This window comes from Mugil cephalus, chromosome 1 (assembly GCF_022458985.1).
Source record: "Mugil cephalus isolate CIBA_MC_2020 chromosome 1, CIBA_Mcephalus_1.1, whole genome shotgun sequence".
NCBI lineage: Eukaryota > Metazoa > Chordata > Actinopteri > Mugiliformes > Mugilidae > Mugil > Mugil cephalus.
The window spans coordinates 53,905,102-53,923,732 of record NC_061770.1 but is presented as its reverse complement, the minus strand read 5'-3'; the positions used below and the strand labels follow the sequence as shown (position 1 = coordinate 53,923,732).

Below are 18,631 nucleotides of genomic sequence, written 5' to 3'. Positions count from 1 at the left end.
AATGTTATGCATCAATAAACTTTTTAATTTTTTTGTCCTGTAGTAAAATGTCTGTAGTGTTTTCATTGTGTTTATGAGATGGTCTTCTTACAGTTTAATGTGGTTTTAATCAAAGACAAACTCTGAATCAGGGCATAGGGACATATTGTGATCACAGATGGACTCCCAGTCACATCTTGAGCAGCAGGTCACAGGAGTTAAAGTTTGAAAAGTCTGTTCAGTTTTGACATGTTTCATACGTGGTGTGTTTGTGTGTGGATATGCTACAGAGTGCTCCATGAGGGAAAGTTGAAGGTTACATAAACAGATGACTGCCCTTTTCCCTGCAGTGGAGAAAGAGAATGATTTATTTTAAACACAAAGTATCTTCAGGGTGGGCACAGACAAAACAACAAACCAGGCAGCTACTTAGCTCATAGTTATTTGCTGCTCAGGTGACCCCAAATCCCTTAGTGATGCTGCTATAGGCCAAGGATGATGGGGAGATGCTCTGAGCACCTATCCTCTTGCACCAAGCTCCCATCCTCTAATTTATTTTCTGTCCTCTAATGACTTTTTGTCTCTGTTACTACTCATGCATTTGTGTGCTATTCCTGTATAGCATGTTAATAGCTGTGTATCTTTTTACATGTGCGCTTTAGTCCGATGTTTGTATCTATGACAGATGTGTGTTTATGTCGTTCCTGCTGCTGCTCTCTTCTCTTTTTCTGTCTCTGCCTGGTTGGCCTTAGTCAGGTGGGTTCTTCTATACAAGCTGGGTTCTGTTCAAAGTTGCTTCATAGATGCTCTGGGGGTTTTAGACCAGGCTTTGTAAGGCATCTTGAGACGGTTTGAATTGTTATTGACACGACATAAATAAAATCAAAATGAACTGTAATGAACTTCAAAATCATGACAGTCACACAGACAGTACAGCACAGTCATAGTTGGAGAGCAGAATAAAGGCAGAGAGACCGGCAGCTGTAAAACAAACAAACAAAAAAAGTTCTTAGAAACCTAGTGCCAGTCAATTCTCCTTGGTGATACTTACAGCACCTGGGACAACAGCACCTCCTGCTGGCAGGATGAGCATAACATTATGACCACCTTCCTAATATTGTGTAGGTCTCCCTTGGGCCCCCAAAACAGTCATCTGGAGCAGCTTTATACCAGTAAAACCTCCATCCTGCAGATGGATGTTCAACCTCAGAGCAGAAACACATTTATTTTAGTCGATCATTCATTATTTGTGTGTAAATAATAGAAAAATACATCATGTGACTTTTTATTTCTGCCCCTACACCTGTACCTTCCCCAGTGCCATTCACTAGCACTAATCCTGAATTCTCTTTCATTTGGAGGTTTTATTGAGCTCGTTGTTCTCCATTCATGCTCCCACTCTGAGTCTCCTCCATTGTCAGTCTCACATCTGAGGACGATTGTCTCTCCTGTATATATCAATGACCAGTCGGGTCTCTGCGTCACAACAGCCCTGTGTGCCCCTGTTTGAAAAGGACACATGAATGATAAGAGATTCAACTTTTTAGTGTTGTTTGCAGCAATATCAAATATTAATTGTGTCACATCTGAGATATTTATCATGAGATTATTGTGCTCACAGAATAACTCCAGCACACAGCACAAAGTATGTCTCATCCTGACCCACCCCTAAAATACTGAAACTGCATCAAACCAAGAGGACTGTCAATTACAGAGAATTTACATTTCATAAAAACAGAAAACTATGTTTGTGGAAGTGTTCAGTCTACAACACAGCATTATGTCCAACTCATCTCATCTTCTACTACCACTCATCCTCACTAGGGTCACAGGGGTTGCTGGAGCCTGTCCCAGCTGTCATCAGGTGAGAGGTGGAGGACACCCTGGACAGGTCTCCAGTCTATCACAGGGCTACATTATGTCAAACTATACTATAAAATAACTAATGGGTTGAAAGGTTTTAATGCACAACACTCTCACCTGTGAGTTCACAGCTTGACATTCCTCCAGCAGAGACTATCACACAGAAGTGTTGCCCCCACTGATAAATGTCCAGATTATGATACAGAGAAGAAAGAGGAGGGTGAAAAGTGGAGGGGAGGCAGTGGCGGTTCTAGATCAAAATTACCAGGGGGGCCGAGGTGGGGCCAGTGTTTTTTCAGGGGGGACACATATAAGGACAAAACAGGGCAATGTTTAAGCGTTCAAAATGTTTAGTTCCGTTTATTTAAAACCAAAACTAAATACGTTAAGTATTAATACAATAAGACAAACATTCTTTGTCAGAATAAACATGAACTAAAACGTGCTCAATAAACCTTGAAACATGTTTGTCTTTTTTGTCAAATAAGATTTCTCTTGTTGCATAAAATAAAACTTTTTTCTGCACGATGACACTTTTTGATCTAAGCATTTAGCTACACGCAGAGTTCTTTTTCACAGCATCAGACTTGAATGTACAATCACACTATTTTAATCTAAATCACACTCATCATCTCACTCTTTCTTTATGTACAGTCAGGAGGAAAAATAGAAAGAAAAAATAAATAAGGACATAATGTTCGTCTTGCTCCGTTTCATGATGATAGCCTACTAAAAAAATATCATTCGTTCTTTCTATTTTCAATTGTCAATTGAAAATAAAAAAAAAATAAAAAGTGACGAATTATTTTGTTTTTTCGTTTTGTAATCTAAAACAAAAAACAATAAATTCTGTTTTTTCATATTTCAATCTTAGACTCAGATCAAAAATGGGCCCACAGGACTGAATTTGATATTAATATTTAATTGGTCGGGCTACGTGACCTGGAGATTGCTTTGCGCGCGGCAGTTTGGGTAATGTAGTCCCTTTCACATGGAGCGAAAAACGGGATTTTGTTGACTCGGCTCGACGCGGCTTGATGTGAACAGGAATGCTGCATCGATGTTGATGTATCTGAACATACATTCTGATGTTGTCACTTGGTGGCCTGACAGACTGTATCATTGTAGAAGCTTTAGCTCAAATACAGCACCGCAGTGAAGTTAGTTTTAAGTTGGATATTGGACAGACATTCGCTCCGGTTAAACCTCTTCTTCGCTCCAGTGCGACTCCGAGCAAACCACTCCAACATTTCAAGTGCACCCGTATTACAGACTTTACAGTAAACACACGGAGATAGAAGACGCCTGCTAATATTTACATAGAAAAAATAATAACGAATATGAAGAGATTTAAAATATAAAAACAAGAGGTGTAGACTATCTCATGCAGCCAGTGGAGTACTATGATCCCACACTGATTATGAGTCAATTGATCACATGACCTGGAAGCTGTTGAGCTTGTAGCGGACCCTTGGTTCAAAGAATGAGGCGGAGAGTTTCGTACGGGTGCCTTAGTTTATTATCTTGCGTGGTCTACAGCACCGTGAAAACTATGCAGAAAGAATACAACAGAAAAGGAAGAAACAGTTATACACATTAAACATATTGTCGTTATTCAACAATACAGAGTCAAAAAGGATCAACCTCATCACCATTCAAAAGAACAAACAAATAAAAATACATTTTATTAGCCAAAGGAAAACTTACTCGAAGAGCCACAAAGATGAGCCAACAAAGAAAAGGTCAGCAGCACAAAGGCCGCGCCAGCCCAGAGAACAAACGATCAGGGATGGAGGTGCGCACAGGTGAGCGCACACACACAGAGACACAGGTGGAGCTTACAGGGATGCGTAGTCTCCTCCCTTTTATATCCTGCTCCCTCCACAAAAGAGACTGGCCACCAGGTGGCAGTCATTCGCAGACATTTAAATAAGCCCTTCAGTGAAGAGAATGGACAGATCAACAGACAGGACACAGGAAAAACTGAGATGGCAACACACAACAATTTACTGTCATTTACAGAGCTAAAATGCTAATATTTACATATAAAAATGAATATAAATATATTTAGAGATTTAAAATATAAAAAACAAGGGGTGTATCTCATGCAGCCAGTGGAGTACTATGATCCAATACGGGTGCACTTGAAATGTTGGAGTGACTTGCTCGGAGTCGCACTGTACCCGGAGCGAAGAAGAGGTTTACCCACACTTTTTTAACGATCACGTAACATCTGAGGAGAAGAGGAGATACGGCGGCAGATATCGGGCTCTGTTCAGAACACAGTGATTTATTCTAATACCAACAACCTTTAGAAAGAGTCCATTCTTCAGGTCATCAACAAACTGAAGGTGTTAAATAGTTTACACCATGTGTCCCCCATTGTTTATCTGCAGTGTACTGTGCTTAATGTATGTTTGATGACGTTCTCGCGATGACGTATGAGAGGAGAAAAACACGCAGGCGCGGAGCAGCTTCGGAGATGGAGGTCCGACCCGGACTTCTGACATGTGAAACACCACCAAACCCGGGATTTTAGATGTGAAAGGGGTTCACCACTGTTGAACAAGTCTTGGACATATAGTGTGTGGTTCCAGCGCCGCCATGGTAGCCTCCTACATTACCCCGTAGACATATATAAGCATTATCCAAACTGCCAGGTCACATAAACCCGACCAATTAAATATTAAAATCAGATTCAGTCCCGTGGCCCCGTTTTTCCATTTCGTATTTTGATCTGAGTCTCAAATTGAAATATGAAAAAAACAGGCATTTTTTCGTTTTTTGTGTTGGATTAAAAGACGAAAAACAAAATAATCTGTCATTTTTTCATTGTTTGAGTTTTGATTGATAACTGAAAATAGAAATAACGAATGATACACGGATTCCAGTCCGTTAGGTGGGAAGCAGACTGCAGACTACTTTACAATCCTATATAGGAAGCAAGAAACAGGTTTGTTTGTTCACAGCAGCAACATATTCCAGAAATACTGCGAACATCAACCTTTCAGTTATTGGACGACCGCTCTACCCCCTGAGCTACTGCCACAATCGATAGTAGTGGAACAGATCAAGACCTTCTTGCTCATCACAGATCAGAAACAGGAAAACACGCAGCAGGACACACAGGTCTCAATAAATGCTCTGTAGTCTCATTGTGTATATGGCATCAAGTAGCTCCAGGTCCAAGGCCGTCTTCAAAAGTTGCACTATATATTTTCTTTAAGTGCTGAATTTGGTCTTCAAGGGACTCTGTGAGGTCCTTCTTATATTTGTCACAGAGCTGTGAGCTAATGCACTTGTTCGAGGGGCGAGACTCAATGAAGGATTGCTGGTTGAGGCGGCACCATGGACGTTGATTCCCATTAAAGAATCAGGAAACTTAGACAGAGAGATCCTTTTGTCTTTTTTAACACAGTTCTTTACAACATGAGTGTATTTAGTGTGTGGTCTGAAAATATAAAGAAAAAAATAAAATGTATTAGAAATATTCTCTGAATATTATTCAACAGGTAAATCAGAAAAAAACATTCAAATAAACTGCTATATGATTTACAGTTCACCAGTAATATTCCTTACTTATGTATGAACTGCTACTTAGCACAATAGAGCAACAGTAATGTCATGTAAACAGTGGAGAAAACTGTACAGTTTCCAACATAACCTTAGCAGGGGCAAAACGTGCTTAGCAGCATTAGCTTATATATCCAGAGTGTAAACAACAGCAAATAATTCCACATTTCAAAATTCTTATTAATATTAAGCTTAGACACGATCACAACAATAAACTGAGTTGTAATATTAGTGCTAGCAAACTAAATATTCATCCATTAAACCACCACAGGCATCCAAACTTAGCTGCAGTGCTAGCAAAGGGGAGAGCTAACAGCTACTGTGCTACAAGCTGCTCAGCTTAGCTAACTCAACTCACAGAACATATTTCCATGTAACACAAAGTGCAATGAAAGTCGACATATTAACAACTAAGAGTTAGAACACACTTACATTTCCTCAAGAACACACACACATAGAGTCCATGCAGCTTCAGCCTGCTCACTAGCTGCTCTGCTGCTCGTCAGTGTGGCTGATATATTCTGACCTGTCCACACTGCGCTACTGCCGTTTCACCAGCAGATGGCGTCTCACGTGCTGGGCTTTCTCACAGCACTGACGCTGTCCTGTGGCATATTTCTGAATTTCCACAGGACGCAGAACTCGTCACATATCTGCTGCATTGATGAGAACCGTACATGTAGCTGAGAGATTATTCTGTCCATTGCAACATGAAACACTCCATCTCTGAATTGGGTCTCTGGGCTTTGCTCTTCTGTCCCTTGCTTTTCTGGCTCATCAAAGAAATGCTTCCTCTTTCTCTGTCTCATTTCTAAATGGGATTTGATGCCCATGGACGTGGCAGCAGCAGTTGCCTCTGTCAGAAAACTGTCCCATGATGCACGCATGCAGGCAATCTCCTCCTCCACTTCCTTTATATTCACAGCTTGTACATCTAGTGAGATGGTTGAGGACTGGCTGGTAAGATTTCTATCCTCTATGCATTGTAACACCTGGACCCAAAAAGTGAGGAGCAAAACTGCATTAAAGGACTGAAAAGTAGGTCTTTAGACTCTGTGCTTCAGCTTTGGCTTCACTGGTGAGGTTACCTGTTGTGATAAAGATGTCTAATGCCTGGATCACACCAGGCAAATGTTTTTCCACTGGGGCACTGCCTCTATCCAAAACACTCCATCGTGTGTCAGACAAGTTGTGCAGAGAACAACCCAAAACTCTTGGTAAGATTTCCCATCGGTGAGGGCTGCCACTGAATAGTTTGTACAGCAAAAAATAAAGAAAAACACCATCTGTCACTTTTTAATCGAATGAATTTGATGGATCAAAGTGGGCGTGACCGATCAAGTGTGTGTCAGCAATTTTCAAAGTGGGCGTGACTGAGGAAGTGGGCGTGACTGAGGAAGTGGGCGTCAGCAACTTTCAAGGTGGGCGTAACCAACGTTGATTGGATGTTGTGGCATTTCACTTTCCTTGGAGGTAGGAAGTTGGGGTCTGTGTGAGAATCTTTTTAAGATGAGTCAGCGGGGTCACGACGCCCCAGTCACACACACAGGCAGATACACACGCGCGCAGACCCCAGTCACACACATACACACACACACACACACACACAGACACACAGACATGTTTCTATGAAAGTCACGTGATGCCACCCGACCCCGCCCATGCTTCCGGCCAAGTGAAAAGCTAATGATAACCGAAGATCGTTGCAGTCCATTCTCCAGTCCGCGCGCTGACTTGAAAAATAAAAATGAGCAAGAGAACTTACACATCCGGTATCATCAGTGAGACGCCTGTGAGCGTCATTCAGGAAGCCTTGCCAGGGATGGCGCCGGGAAAAACTGATGGTGTTTAAGTGCAGATTCCAGCAGCCGCCAACGGGCCCTCTCCAGGAAGAGTGGCGTTTGGAGACGGGTGAGAAATTTGGCTATTCTTTCAACTATCACACCGCTGAAGTCTGTATGTATCATCTCTATCCGGGACAAACCTTCAGTCCTGACACACCGAATGCCATAATCACTTCCAATGACTGGGGAGTACTGAACGGCTTGGTGGCCAGATGCATGAGAGGCGAGAGCATTCCATCTTGTGTCATGCTAAACGAAGAGGGAGAAGCCCATTTGAAGGAGGAGGGGGATGCCTTTGAATTTCATGAGGGAGAAGAAGAAATCAAAAAATTCATCAAGATAATATGGGAGACCACATCTGACAGTAAATGGTTTTACCGAGTAAATTTGGAGATGCACGGGAAGAAAAGTCCAGCCGGCCACCTGGTGCTGGACCGTTTCAGCTCTGAAAATGGGGTGTGTTTCTCAGGTGCCTGAGTGTGCCGGGTTGTTGAGTGGATGAAGATGCTGGATGAATCGGCCGATCGCATCACGCTCTATTCCAAAACAGTCGCCTCTGGAAAGATGTGACGCTGGTGAGAAAAGACATTTCTCATCTGTTTTAGGACTACAAGGCCACTCCCCCCAACCCGCCCACTTCCCTGACCACAGCATAAATTTGAACACCCGAGCCCCAGGTCCGAAGAAGACACCAACTTCAACTTTGAGCATCATGTCTCTCGCCTTTGACTCAACTCCACCTCCGTCTCCTCTCGTAGAGGAAGAGGTGACTCTACCACCCACTCCTCCTTCATCTCCTTTCGTAGAGGAAGAGGAGAGCTCTGCGGTGTGCCTCCCCAAGCCTACTACTGAAGACCAGCTGGATGCTGGGGTGCTGTCTTCCACCCTCCAAGAAAATATTAAAGCCGGGATCATCCATCTGCTGAACATTGTCCTGCAGGAGTTTCGTCGTGAGATCTGCTTCGGTTGTCAGGTAGACCACCCTAGCCAGACGAACATGAGTGCCTCTTTGAGGTCCCCAGCTTCTTCTACAGGAGTCACTTTCACCGGCTGATGAGGAGACTCTGGACACCGAAGTTTATACCAGCCCTGCAGCAGCTGCTGGGCTAGCCCTTTGTATCTCCGTTGATAAATCCAGAATTCAAGGTGCGGCTGAAGCCATGCTACATGACCTGAGGTCCTGTGAGAATATCTTTGAGACAATCGGTGAGCTGTACGATTCGCTGGTTGGAGAGGACATCATGAAAATAACTCTACTTCGTGTGGTCGCCGGGTACTGGAGAGGAGCCTGAAAACCGCCGGAATAAATTCCTATTTAGAACACATTTATCTTCTTACTTTTTGAGTTTGTATGTGCATTTATCTACATCTTTGTTGTTGTTGTTTTTTTTCTTTACCATGGGGAATTGTTTGAGAATAGTGTTCAGGGCTGTGAGGCTGAGGTACATCGTGTGGGAGCTATCTGCTATACTAGAGCAAGCTGTTGCCAACAAAAGTGAACGATGATAAAAATTTTAAAATCAGCGGTAGCCCGAAACCTGATGAAGTTAAAAAATTAAAAAAGTTTTTGGATTTAGTACGTGCTCGGGCTACAAATGTTGAATGGGAGTGTTTGTGCAAAAGGCTGTAACATCATTCTTTGAAAGCTCTGTGATGGATACATTCTGTGGTATAATCAATGATGATGAAACTGTTGAAATGAATGTGTTTCACCTGTTGGCACTTTACGCTCTGATCGTCGATGCGTTGTCCCATTACGTTCAAGATCGGTCGAGCGATGATATCTTACAAATGCTGCAAAAAATGCATGTTATTATACATCGGAAATTCACAGCCGATGTTCTTATCCAAACCTGGAAAATGTTGAAATAATAATAATGATTTCTTTTCTGCCTTTTGTTAATAAACTATAAAGTCGAAAACAGTAAAGAGGTCTCGTCATTCTTTAACGTACGAGGGTGAAAGATGGAGAAAAAGGAAGAACGCCTGATGAAAAAGCTATATTATACACCTTCACATCCCGGGAAGTTTTGGAGGGTAGAACGGCTTCAGAGAGCTGTACAGGACGAAGGTGGGGCTAAAGTAAAAATTGATCGAGTAAAAGATTTTTTTATCGAAGCAGGATGCCTACACTTTACACAAACCCGGCCAGGATACATTTTGCTAGAAACAGAGTATTTGTATCACGACCCCTGAACCAGTTTCAAGCGGATCTATGTGATATGCAAGCTTTAGCAGAGTTCAATGATGGGTATAAGTATTTATTAACGGTCATCGATATTTTTTCAAAGAAGGCATCGCTAGAGCACTGAAGACAAAACGGGAAGTGAAGTGAGCTGGGCTTTTGCCTCGGTGTTAAAGGAGAGCAAAGTGCCTGAAAAGTTACAGACGGACGGGGTAAAGAATTCTATACAAGACTTTTAATGCTCTGATGAAGAAGCACGGTATTACTCACTTCCCCACCGCTAGCGACCTCAAAGCTTGCGTCGTCGAGCGGTTCAACCGTACGCTAAAGACTAGAATGTGGCGATACTTTACGGCCAGAAACACGCGTCGATATGTAGATGTTTTGCAGGATCTGCTTAAAAGTTATAACGAGAGCTATCATACAAGTATAAAAATGAAACCGAACGACGTCACAGCTGAGAACTGTCCTGCGGTATTTCAAAACTTGTACGGTAAATTTCCTCTTCGTCACAAAAACATGTGGAAAATTAATTTAAAAGAGGGTGATTCAGTAAAGATTTCCAAGCTGAGGGGTGTGTTTGACAAAAAGTATGAGCAGAGTTACACGGACGAGCTTTTCACCGTATCAGAATGTATTCCCCGCCTTCCACCGGTGTACAAAATAAAAGATTATGATGGGGAACCTATCGACGGAACCTTTTATGAGGCCGAACTACAAAAAGTAACCCTTACCGAGGATAACCGTACCAAGTGGAAGCCGTTCTGGATGAGCGCACTAGTCGTGGTAGAAAACAGGTTCTGGTGCGTTGGAAAAAACTGGCCTGAGAAATTTAATAGCTGGGTAGCCGCAGGTCAGCTGATTGATGTATAAAGTCATTGCTCCCGACAGTCTCCGTATCACAAACAGTCATGGACCGCGAGAACAGAAGAGGGTTTTTACGTGACTTTACCCTCTAACGCCAGTCTCAATGTGTTTACTGAAAACACTTATAGCCAGCTACCGAGTGGATTTAGCACAACATCTCCACCTGGAGGGCCCATGGCAGGTGGCACTGACGGAAATTTCCTATCCACACGCGTGGTATAATACTCCTAAAGACAACTCTTTCTTTCATTGGATTGACGCGTGGGAACATGGCGCCCCGGAGGCGATTGACCCCGTTATGGAATTGGACGAGAAAAGATTTACCCTGCACGTCAAACGTTTTGAAAGCGGATATTATGATGACAAAGAGCAGATCATGAAACAGATAAACGCCTGTATGAGGGAAATTAACAGCGATGTTACTCTACTTATCACGAATGTAAACATAAGTTTCAGTGGCTAGGTAGCGGCCGTTATAGACTACGTTTTTTTTCCCTCCATGGCCTATATGTTAGGATTAAAACCCGTGAGTGGTTTACGAGCGGGTTACTCATTCAGTCTCCTCGAACCGCTGATATAAAAGCGGGGTTTTATCATATGTTCTGTTATAGCGACGTGGTTCAGCATCAGGCGGTGGGCGACGCTTATGCCCCGCTCTTAAGAACGGTTCAAATTGAGGGTAAATTTGGAGATGTTATTTCACACACCTTCAGCCCCGCCTACTACTTACCGGTAGCAAAAAGACATATTGAGAACATCAGCGTCGAGCTCAAGACCGATCAGAACCGGCCGGTAGATTTCAAGTTCGGGAAAGTGGTTGCGACGTTACATTTTAAACCGTGTAAAACAGTGAGCTGAAAATGATGGTGGTGGAGCCTCACCCTGATCTTTATCGATTGATAAGTTATTATGAAGATCAAGTGGGAAGTGGCCTGCCAGGATTTCATGGAGCCCCCATGACGTACGGTAGGGGGCTGGGATCCATATTTTCAAAACTATTTAGGTTTGTGACGCCGATGGTTAAAAAAGGTTTTACCATCGCAAAACCTCATCTTCAAAACGCCGCTAAGAACATAGCATCTGACGTGGTCAGCAGGGTTGTTCGGCGCGTGAGAGGTTCAGAGGAAGAGAACCAAGAAGGATCAGGACTTATGCTTCTCGCTCGAGAGCCGGGAAGAGACCCCCGGGCGTCGCGTAGCAGCTCATAAAAAGCGCAAGTCAACCGCTAATAGTAATTCAGTGCAGAGAAGAAGGTCCAGAGGAAGGAAGGCCCAAGATATTTTCTCCTGAAAATGGCTCTATTACATTACAAATCGCCAGAATGCAGCATGAAAGGAACTGGACTTATTTGCTGCTCCGGTGACGCAGATGTCTATCGAGCAGAGTCAGTATACAGAGATTTCCCCTTTATCGGCTCTCACGGACACCGGTCCCATAGAAATTTTTTATCCCGGGCGATGGAGAGAAATATCTGGATCTAGCCAACACTCTGCTATTCCTGCGTCTACAAATTACTAACGAGGATGGGACAAACTTGGCACAGGACGCTCGTGTGGGCCTGATCAACTATCCCCTCAACACCATTTTCTCACAGGTCGACGTGACCCTGGGAGATAGATTAATCTCTCAGTCCAGCGCTACACACCCCTACAGAGCTTTGATAGAGCTTTTATTGAACTACAGTCATGAAACACTTGCTAGTCAGTGTTCAGCCGGTTTTGTTTTATAAAGACACAGCCGGATTTATGGATTCAAACCGTGGTGGCGGCTGACGGTCCGAATCGGGGGTCTGGTTAAAAGAGCTCAGTTTAGTGCCGCCTCGAGCGAGTTTCACGTGATGGGCCCCCTGCACGGGGACATCTTCTTTAGCGAGAGACTTCTTTTGAACAGCGTCGACTTGCGGATTAAACTAACTCGGGCGAGTGACGCTTTCTGTCTGATGAGTCAGGCCAACGCCAACTTCCGCCTCAAAATACTGGGAGCTTCTCTGTTTATGAAAAAAGTAACCGTGTCCCCCGCAGTGCGATTAGGTCATTCAGCGGCTCAGATGAAAGGCAACGCCCTCTACCCCATGTCGAGAATTAATGTGAAAACCTATTCCATTCCTCAAAACTCCAGACTATGCAATCAGGAGAACCTGTTTCTGGGTGTCTTGCCTAATACGTTGTTCAGGGGATGGTGAACCATCACGCTTTCACGGGAAGAAGAGATCTCTCGCCTTTCAACTTTACTCACAATGACGTGGAGTACTTGGCTCTGTGTCATAACGGTCGACAAGTACCGGCCAAGCTTTCCAGCCCCAATTTAATAACGGCATTTCCGTGAGAGAATATTATAACATGTTTACTGCCACTGGGAGACATTTGAAAGATTTACCTCTGACCATCGACCCCCGAAGATTTCGAAAGAGGATTATACTTTATTTGTTTTCAACCTGAGCCCGATGAAGATGTGACGGCTCTTTCCCAGTATCCAGCGGGAGTTTGAGGCTGGAAATGAGATTTCGAGTCCCCTTACCTCACACTCTGACCCTGGTTGTCTACGCCTGCTACGACTCCCTTCTGGAGATCAATTCAAAAACGACAGGTGCTGGTGGATTATTATTGAAACAATGTATTTCTACTGAGCTGGAAACACTCCTGAGCGGACTACTGGGTAACGTATTCCGTGGTGTCTGGGCTTCGGATGAATTACCCTCCCTACAACCCTCCGCTGCCCGCATACTATATCGTGAACACCCACCCTCGTCATCTGCCAGGAGAGCACTGGCTAGCGCTCACTGTGGAAAAACATGGAAAGGCCCACATTCTTTGACTCTTTCGGACTCAGCCCTGAATTTGAATATTATCCTACAAGCATCCTGCGTTTCCTGGAACGTCAACGTGGAATAAAACAGATCCTGCATCACAATCGTCAGCTCCAGCATGAATTATCGGATGTCTGTGCTCAGCACTGTGCATATTATTTGTGTCTGAAAGGAAGCGGCCTATCGTACGCCGACGTGCTATCTCACTATAAAGACGATCCTGTCCGCAACGATGCCATGGTATCTGAATTTGTTAAAAAATATCAAAAATGTCTAGCATACCCCTGCGGCGGGAATTCTAACCAGCTAGCCTGTTCTCTGCAAATTTTTAAAGATTGTTACCGTTTGTGAAAGGAAAAAGTCTGCAACGTTGACGGATTCAATAAAGCTTTATTATTATTCAATGACTGATTTACAGAGTCTTTATTGTCGTACAATTATCGCAATCATTTATTTATTTTTTGGTGATCTTAAGGAGAGAAATCCATCCACTCCATAGTCGGACGTTTTTTCTTTTTTCTCCCCCTCATTCGATGAACAGAGGGGACTCTGCAACAGCAGCAGCAGCAGCAGCAGCGTGCGTCTGCAGGGGGCCAGAGTTTTTGAGTCTCCTGAACTGCTCACGGGCCTGGGGGTTAGTCACAGAGCTCTCGGGAATATTGAGCTCTGACAGAGTACTTAGAAATTCTATCCATCCTTCCGGTGGCTGATCATTCACTTTCTTATAGGAAGAGGTCAGATGTTTTACCAGATCAAGCATATGAGAGCCTCTCACGGCTTTACCCCTGTAGATAAATTCACCTCTCGGCGTCAGCTACTGGGGCTCTTGGATAGTTTTTTCATCACATACTCTGCGTTTTTTCGACTGCGTGTCGGAAGACTTTTTAAAACATCTTCCTCCTCCCCCACTTCCTGACCTTTCACCTCTGCGTTCTCTGCCTGATGTACCTCTTCTTGCGGTAGACTCAGAGTTATGGGTGAAGTTCATTCTCCCCTTGTCTGCTGAGGCCCGAGATAGCGTTGGAGCAAAGCATTGTACTTTTTAATTTTTTCATAAGGATTTAAACCTCTCTCCTCTAATATCTCACGCATCTTTACTCCAAATCTTGCTGGGCTGTTTGCCTGATGGTGCTACCTGTAGCAGCTGTGGGTTGACTCAGGCGGTTTAACTGATGCGGGGACACCAAAAACATTTTCTGCGTCGTCTTCAGAGCCATGGGAGTAGGAGGGAGGATTATCGTCTAGCGAGTCCTCCTATTAATTCCCCGATAATAGGAATGGCCGCTGTAAGCAGAGGGAAAAGGAAGCCTCCTGTTTACCCTTCAGAAAGGTGTTGATGTAGCCCCTAAAAATGGAGTCGCTCTTTTGCTTGAAATGCCAGACTTCTGTTATCTGGGCTACACGGTATCCACTGTCTAGGGCTTTCGTGAATTCAGGCGTCATCCAGGTACCGGATAGAGCTCTTTCTCCGTCACTATGCATGCACGAACCGGCTTGATGGTTGATCTCAGCGCACACGCGGCAGAGAGTAAACACCAGTTTACCTCGCTCAGTTTTATGCGGTAGAACGGGTAGAAATAGCTTCCAGAGGGGATACACGACGGGTTTAATCAGGCCGAAGTACTCACGCGGATCTTTAAAACCCTGACGGATAATTTCGGGGGTGGCCAAGGGGGTAGTGAAAGTGCGCGTTAAAAGTACGGTACAAGGATGTAACATCGACGTAACGAACCTGCTCTGTGTCACTTGTCGTGTACCTCAGACGGATGGGACAAGTTCTACCTCCAAACAGCGCATGGCGAGGTTTTAAGGGCTGCGGTGCACTATACTGAAGGAGGAACTGTTTCACTCCGTCATGAGATTTTTTCATTCGGATCCAGTCATGCTCCCATATGAACTGTACCCAGACGCGTAGCTCCGATCGCAGGGTCAGCAGCTTGGCCTGCCAGGCTGAGTGGAGCTGCTCAAAGGGAGTCTGCAACAAACGATTCACTTCAGTAGGCGAGTAACACTTTTGGACAGCCGTGAAAAAAACACCCGGAGAAACTCCCATGCTTTTTTAACACCGTCAGTCTCTGCATAGCCGTTTCCACAAAGTATTTCCCCAGTTTTTTCTCTCCTCCGTTCAGAGCGTGTCGAATAGCGACGTTTTCGTTCTGCGAGACCCACTCTAACCACTGGATGCCAGAGTCGGAGTAGTTTTTGAATTGCCGGTTGTAGTTATCGGCGGGCGGTTAGAGCCAGAGTGTTTGGAGGAGGAAATTTGTCTTAAAGACTTTCATGCAGGCGGAAGCGATTGTAATGCATGTAAAGGGGTCAACGCGTGTCTCTCGAATGAATTCTTCGCGAAACTTTAAGCATGATGCTGCCAGGATTTCAGTATCGAGATTGCAGTAAAGCGCCGCCTCTTTTTTGAAATCAAATGTACAGCCAGCTTTGGTGGCGTACCAGGCATTGAACTTTTTCAGCGTGTCCGAAGGCATCCTGTCTACGCCGTAAGTGTCTTTAAAATTTAAGTGAGCCTCTGAACTGAAAAGGTGGGGGAAGAAACCTTTGCTTAGTTCCTGGTCGCGTGGAGCATTCACAGCATCGAGGCCCATGGCTGCGGGCATATCTGCTCGGCGCATGGTTAAGAAGGAAAGCGAGTCGATGTATGTTTGACGGAACACCTCATCCACCATCTGCAACACCTTGCTGCCCTGCATGATTATACGGGGTGCCATACCTTGCTGAATTATATGATTGAGAAGCAGGTAACTGTCGAAACGCTTAGCGTTGTGAGCTATGAAGATGCAGCCTCTGTATTTCTGTTTTCTGAAGTGTTTAAGAAGCTAGCTGTGCAACTCATGCCCCAGGAACCCCACTTCTTTCCAAGCATAGACTGTGTACTGATGTAAAATGGGATGTGTCTGCCCGTTCCATCTACAAATGTTTCAAAATCATAAAACACTATGCGGTTCGAATAATCAGTCTCGACCTTCAAAAGGAGTCATGTAACACAGATGATCCTCGCCCGGGTCCTTTACGGAACAGACCGGACATGTCTTAGCTCCACATTTGTGCTGGGTGCTGCCGCTGATGGCTGAGTTTAAAACACCACTTTGCAGGTATTGCACTTTTTAATTGTTACCGCAGTTGCTGGCGGCTGTACCAGCGGTGGGGCGGTGACGAGGTATTTTATGTTTTAAATAACACGTGTCGGATCGACACGTCATATTACAATCGGGGCAATTAATCAGTTTAGTCTCGGTTTTTGTGCAGTCTGAGGTGAAGCATACAGAACAACGGCCCGGGCACTGATGCTGCCATAAGTTAGTAAAACCTGTGTGGCAGTAACCGCAGACGTACCGTGCACCTAGAAATGTTTTCAGGTTGGTGATACCATAGTAATGGTTCTGATTGGGGGAAGAGATAGAGGGTTTTAGGATGCATTCCTTCAGATGTTTGGAATTTAGACAGGGCCCGCTCACCGTCTGCTCTGAAGAAGACGACGATTTTTGCAATCTAAAGCCTGTTCAAATTTGATAATATCATTAAAAGTCACAGGCGTGTCGTCCGCTAACCCCGCATGATTCTGTAGCACTTTAGCGTGCTCAGTGGCCTGACGCGTGGTTAATTCACGGTTTAAAAGCTGAGCGAGGTTAATGGCAAAGCAGAGCTGGTTGCCAGGATTGATGACAATGTTCAGGCAATGGGCTTTTTTCCTGCAGATTTCATCGTCAAAAATGGTTTGCAGTTTTCTTTTAACACCCCCTCTAGGACTACGTAAACCACCTGCCCAAATAACTCCATCTCATCTTCCGGCATAATGGCCATGTTTGATTGCACAAGGCGGTCGAGAGCCTCTTGAACATGGTTTAGAGGTAGACTGCCGTTGTGTGTGACTATGACAGAGGCGCTGTTTGATCTTTCCCCCCTTAATTCTAGTTGCAGCACATCCCCCTGTCTGGCATAGGATACAGCCGTTCAACCGCTGCTTGGAGAGTCTCCATCACATTAAGATAAAACTCTGCGTAATTACTCACAGGATTGGGAAAGTTGAAATTTAGCATCTGTCTTATTTCAATGTTATTAAACCTATCTCTGGAGACCCTCCCGGGGGATTCAGGATTTGACCCGCACCCCTCTGAGCGGCTGGTGTTGTAGGTGGGAAGTACGAGGACGGACCGGGGTAACGGATGTTTACGGGTAAAAGGTTAGACGGACCAGGCACGGAATCTTCGGTTGGACGAACAGAGGGAACCTGCGTCGGCCGAGGTAATGGTACATTAGACGGACAAACGACGCGGGGTTGGGAGGGAGGAGGTAAGAGCTCCGGGAGTGGAGGACTGGACAAAGCTTCTCTTAAACGTTCAAGGGCTACATCGATACTTTCCAAATTTTGAAAATCAGAAGGTTCGTTGCGAGCCTGAGGCTCGTTTGAAATCTCTAAAGGCTGTAATTCAAGCGGCGGAGGTAAAAGCTCGGGGGACGGAGGACTGGACGGAGCTTCTCTTAACGCTGAAGGGCTACATCGATACTTTCCAAATCTGTAAATCCGAAGGTTCGTGGGGAGCCTGAGGCTCGTTTGAAATCTCTAATTGTTGTTGTATTTCAACCAGTGGAGGTAAAGTTTGCGGGTGAGGGATATCGCTTAACACTTCAACCATAGACTGTAAAGATAACAGAGCTGACTGCGAGACCGAAGACTGTAAAGATAACAGAGCTGACTGCGAGGGCCGATATTTTCCCCTTGAATCATTCATCATTACAACACACACGACTCTACCTAGTCAACGCTGAGGTCAATTCACAAACAGAAGTCACTATTTTCCAAAAAGTTTTCACAAAACCCTTTCCCTCTCGATAGACCCCGATGTCCTGAAGCTGATCTCCTCGTATTCCTCCTGCCGCTTCTTCTAGTGGAATGCTTCAGTCTGGGGTATGGCCTGGAGTCTACAGAATAGATAAAGAAGTATTTATTTTATTTAGCTGATTAGCTATTATTTATTTTAAGTTTGTATAAAATTTGTATTTTATTTTTACCGTCAGTCACGGCTTTCTCTGGTGCTTCTGGTATGCTAATTTCGGATCCAGATGGTCCTCCGTCAGTGTCAGCTTCTTTAGCTATCAGAATCATGTTAAAATATCACAATGAGTGACACGGCTTACTTATAATCATTTAGTTTCTTAAAAAAATAAATAAATAATAATTCTTACTGTTAGCCGGTTGTCTGACTTGCTTTTCTGGCGTGTCGGGTATGACGGGGTAGCGGGTAGACACCGTCTTCGCTGGTACAAGTAGCCTTGTCCACCTTGTGAGCGGGTTCTGGGCTGCACTCTACAAAATGGGAGAGAGACGGGTTTAGATTTATTTTACTTATTTATTTAAAATTTATACTTCTTCTTCTTACCTTTAGTCGGAGGTGTCTCGGGCCTGTCTGTTGCATGAATTTCAGATGAGATAGAAGTCCACTCTCGTTCTCGTAATCCAAAACGCTGTCTAGTATTGCTTCGTCACCTGCTAAAGTATAA

At 44.4% G+C, this 18,631-nt stretch overlaps 2 long non-coding RNA genes across 2 annotated transcripts; both read right to left on the bottom strand.

Annotated features, from left to right (window-relative positions):
* Nucleotides 1-3,338: 3,338 nt before the first annotated feature.
* On the bottom strand, nucleotides 3,339-3,808 carry LOC125023592. The gene is made up of 2 exons (XR_007114652.1): nucleotides 3,550-3,808; nucleotides 3,339-3,392 (listed from the first exon to the last, which is right to left on the bottom strand). It is a non-coding gene; the product is annotated as an uncharacterized LOC125023592 (long non-coding RNA).
* Nucleotides 3,809-17,956: 14,148 nt separating this feature from the next.
* On the bottom strand, nucleotides 17,957-18,363 carry LOC125023493. The gene is made up of 3 exons (XR_007114623.1): nucleotides 18,317-18,363; nucleotides 18,143-18,223; nucleotides 17,957-18,052 (listed from the first exon to the last, which is right to left on the bottom strand). It is a non-coding gene; the product is annotated as an uncharacterized LOC125023493 (long non-coding RNA).
* Nucleotides 18,364-18,631: the final 268 nt, after the last annotated feature.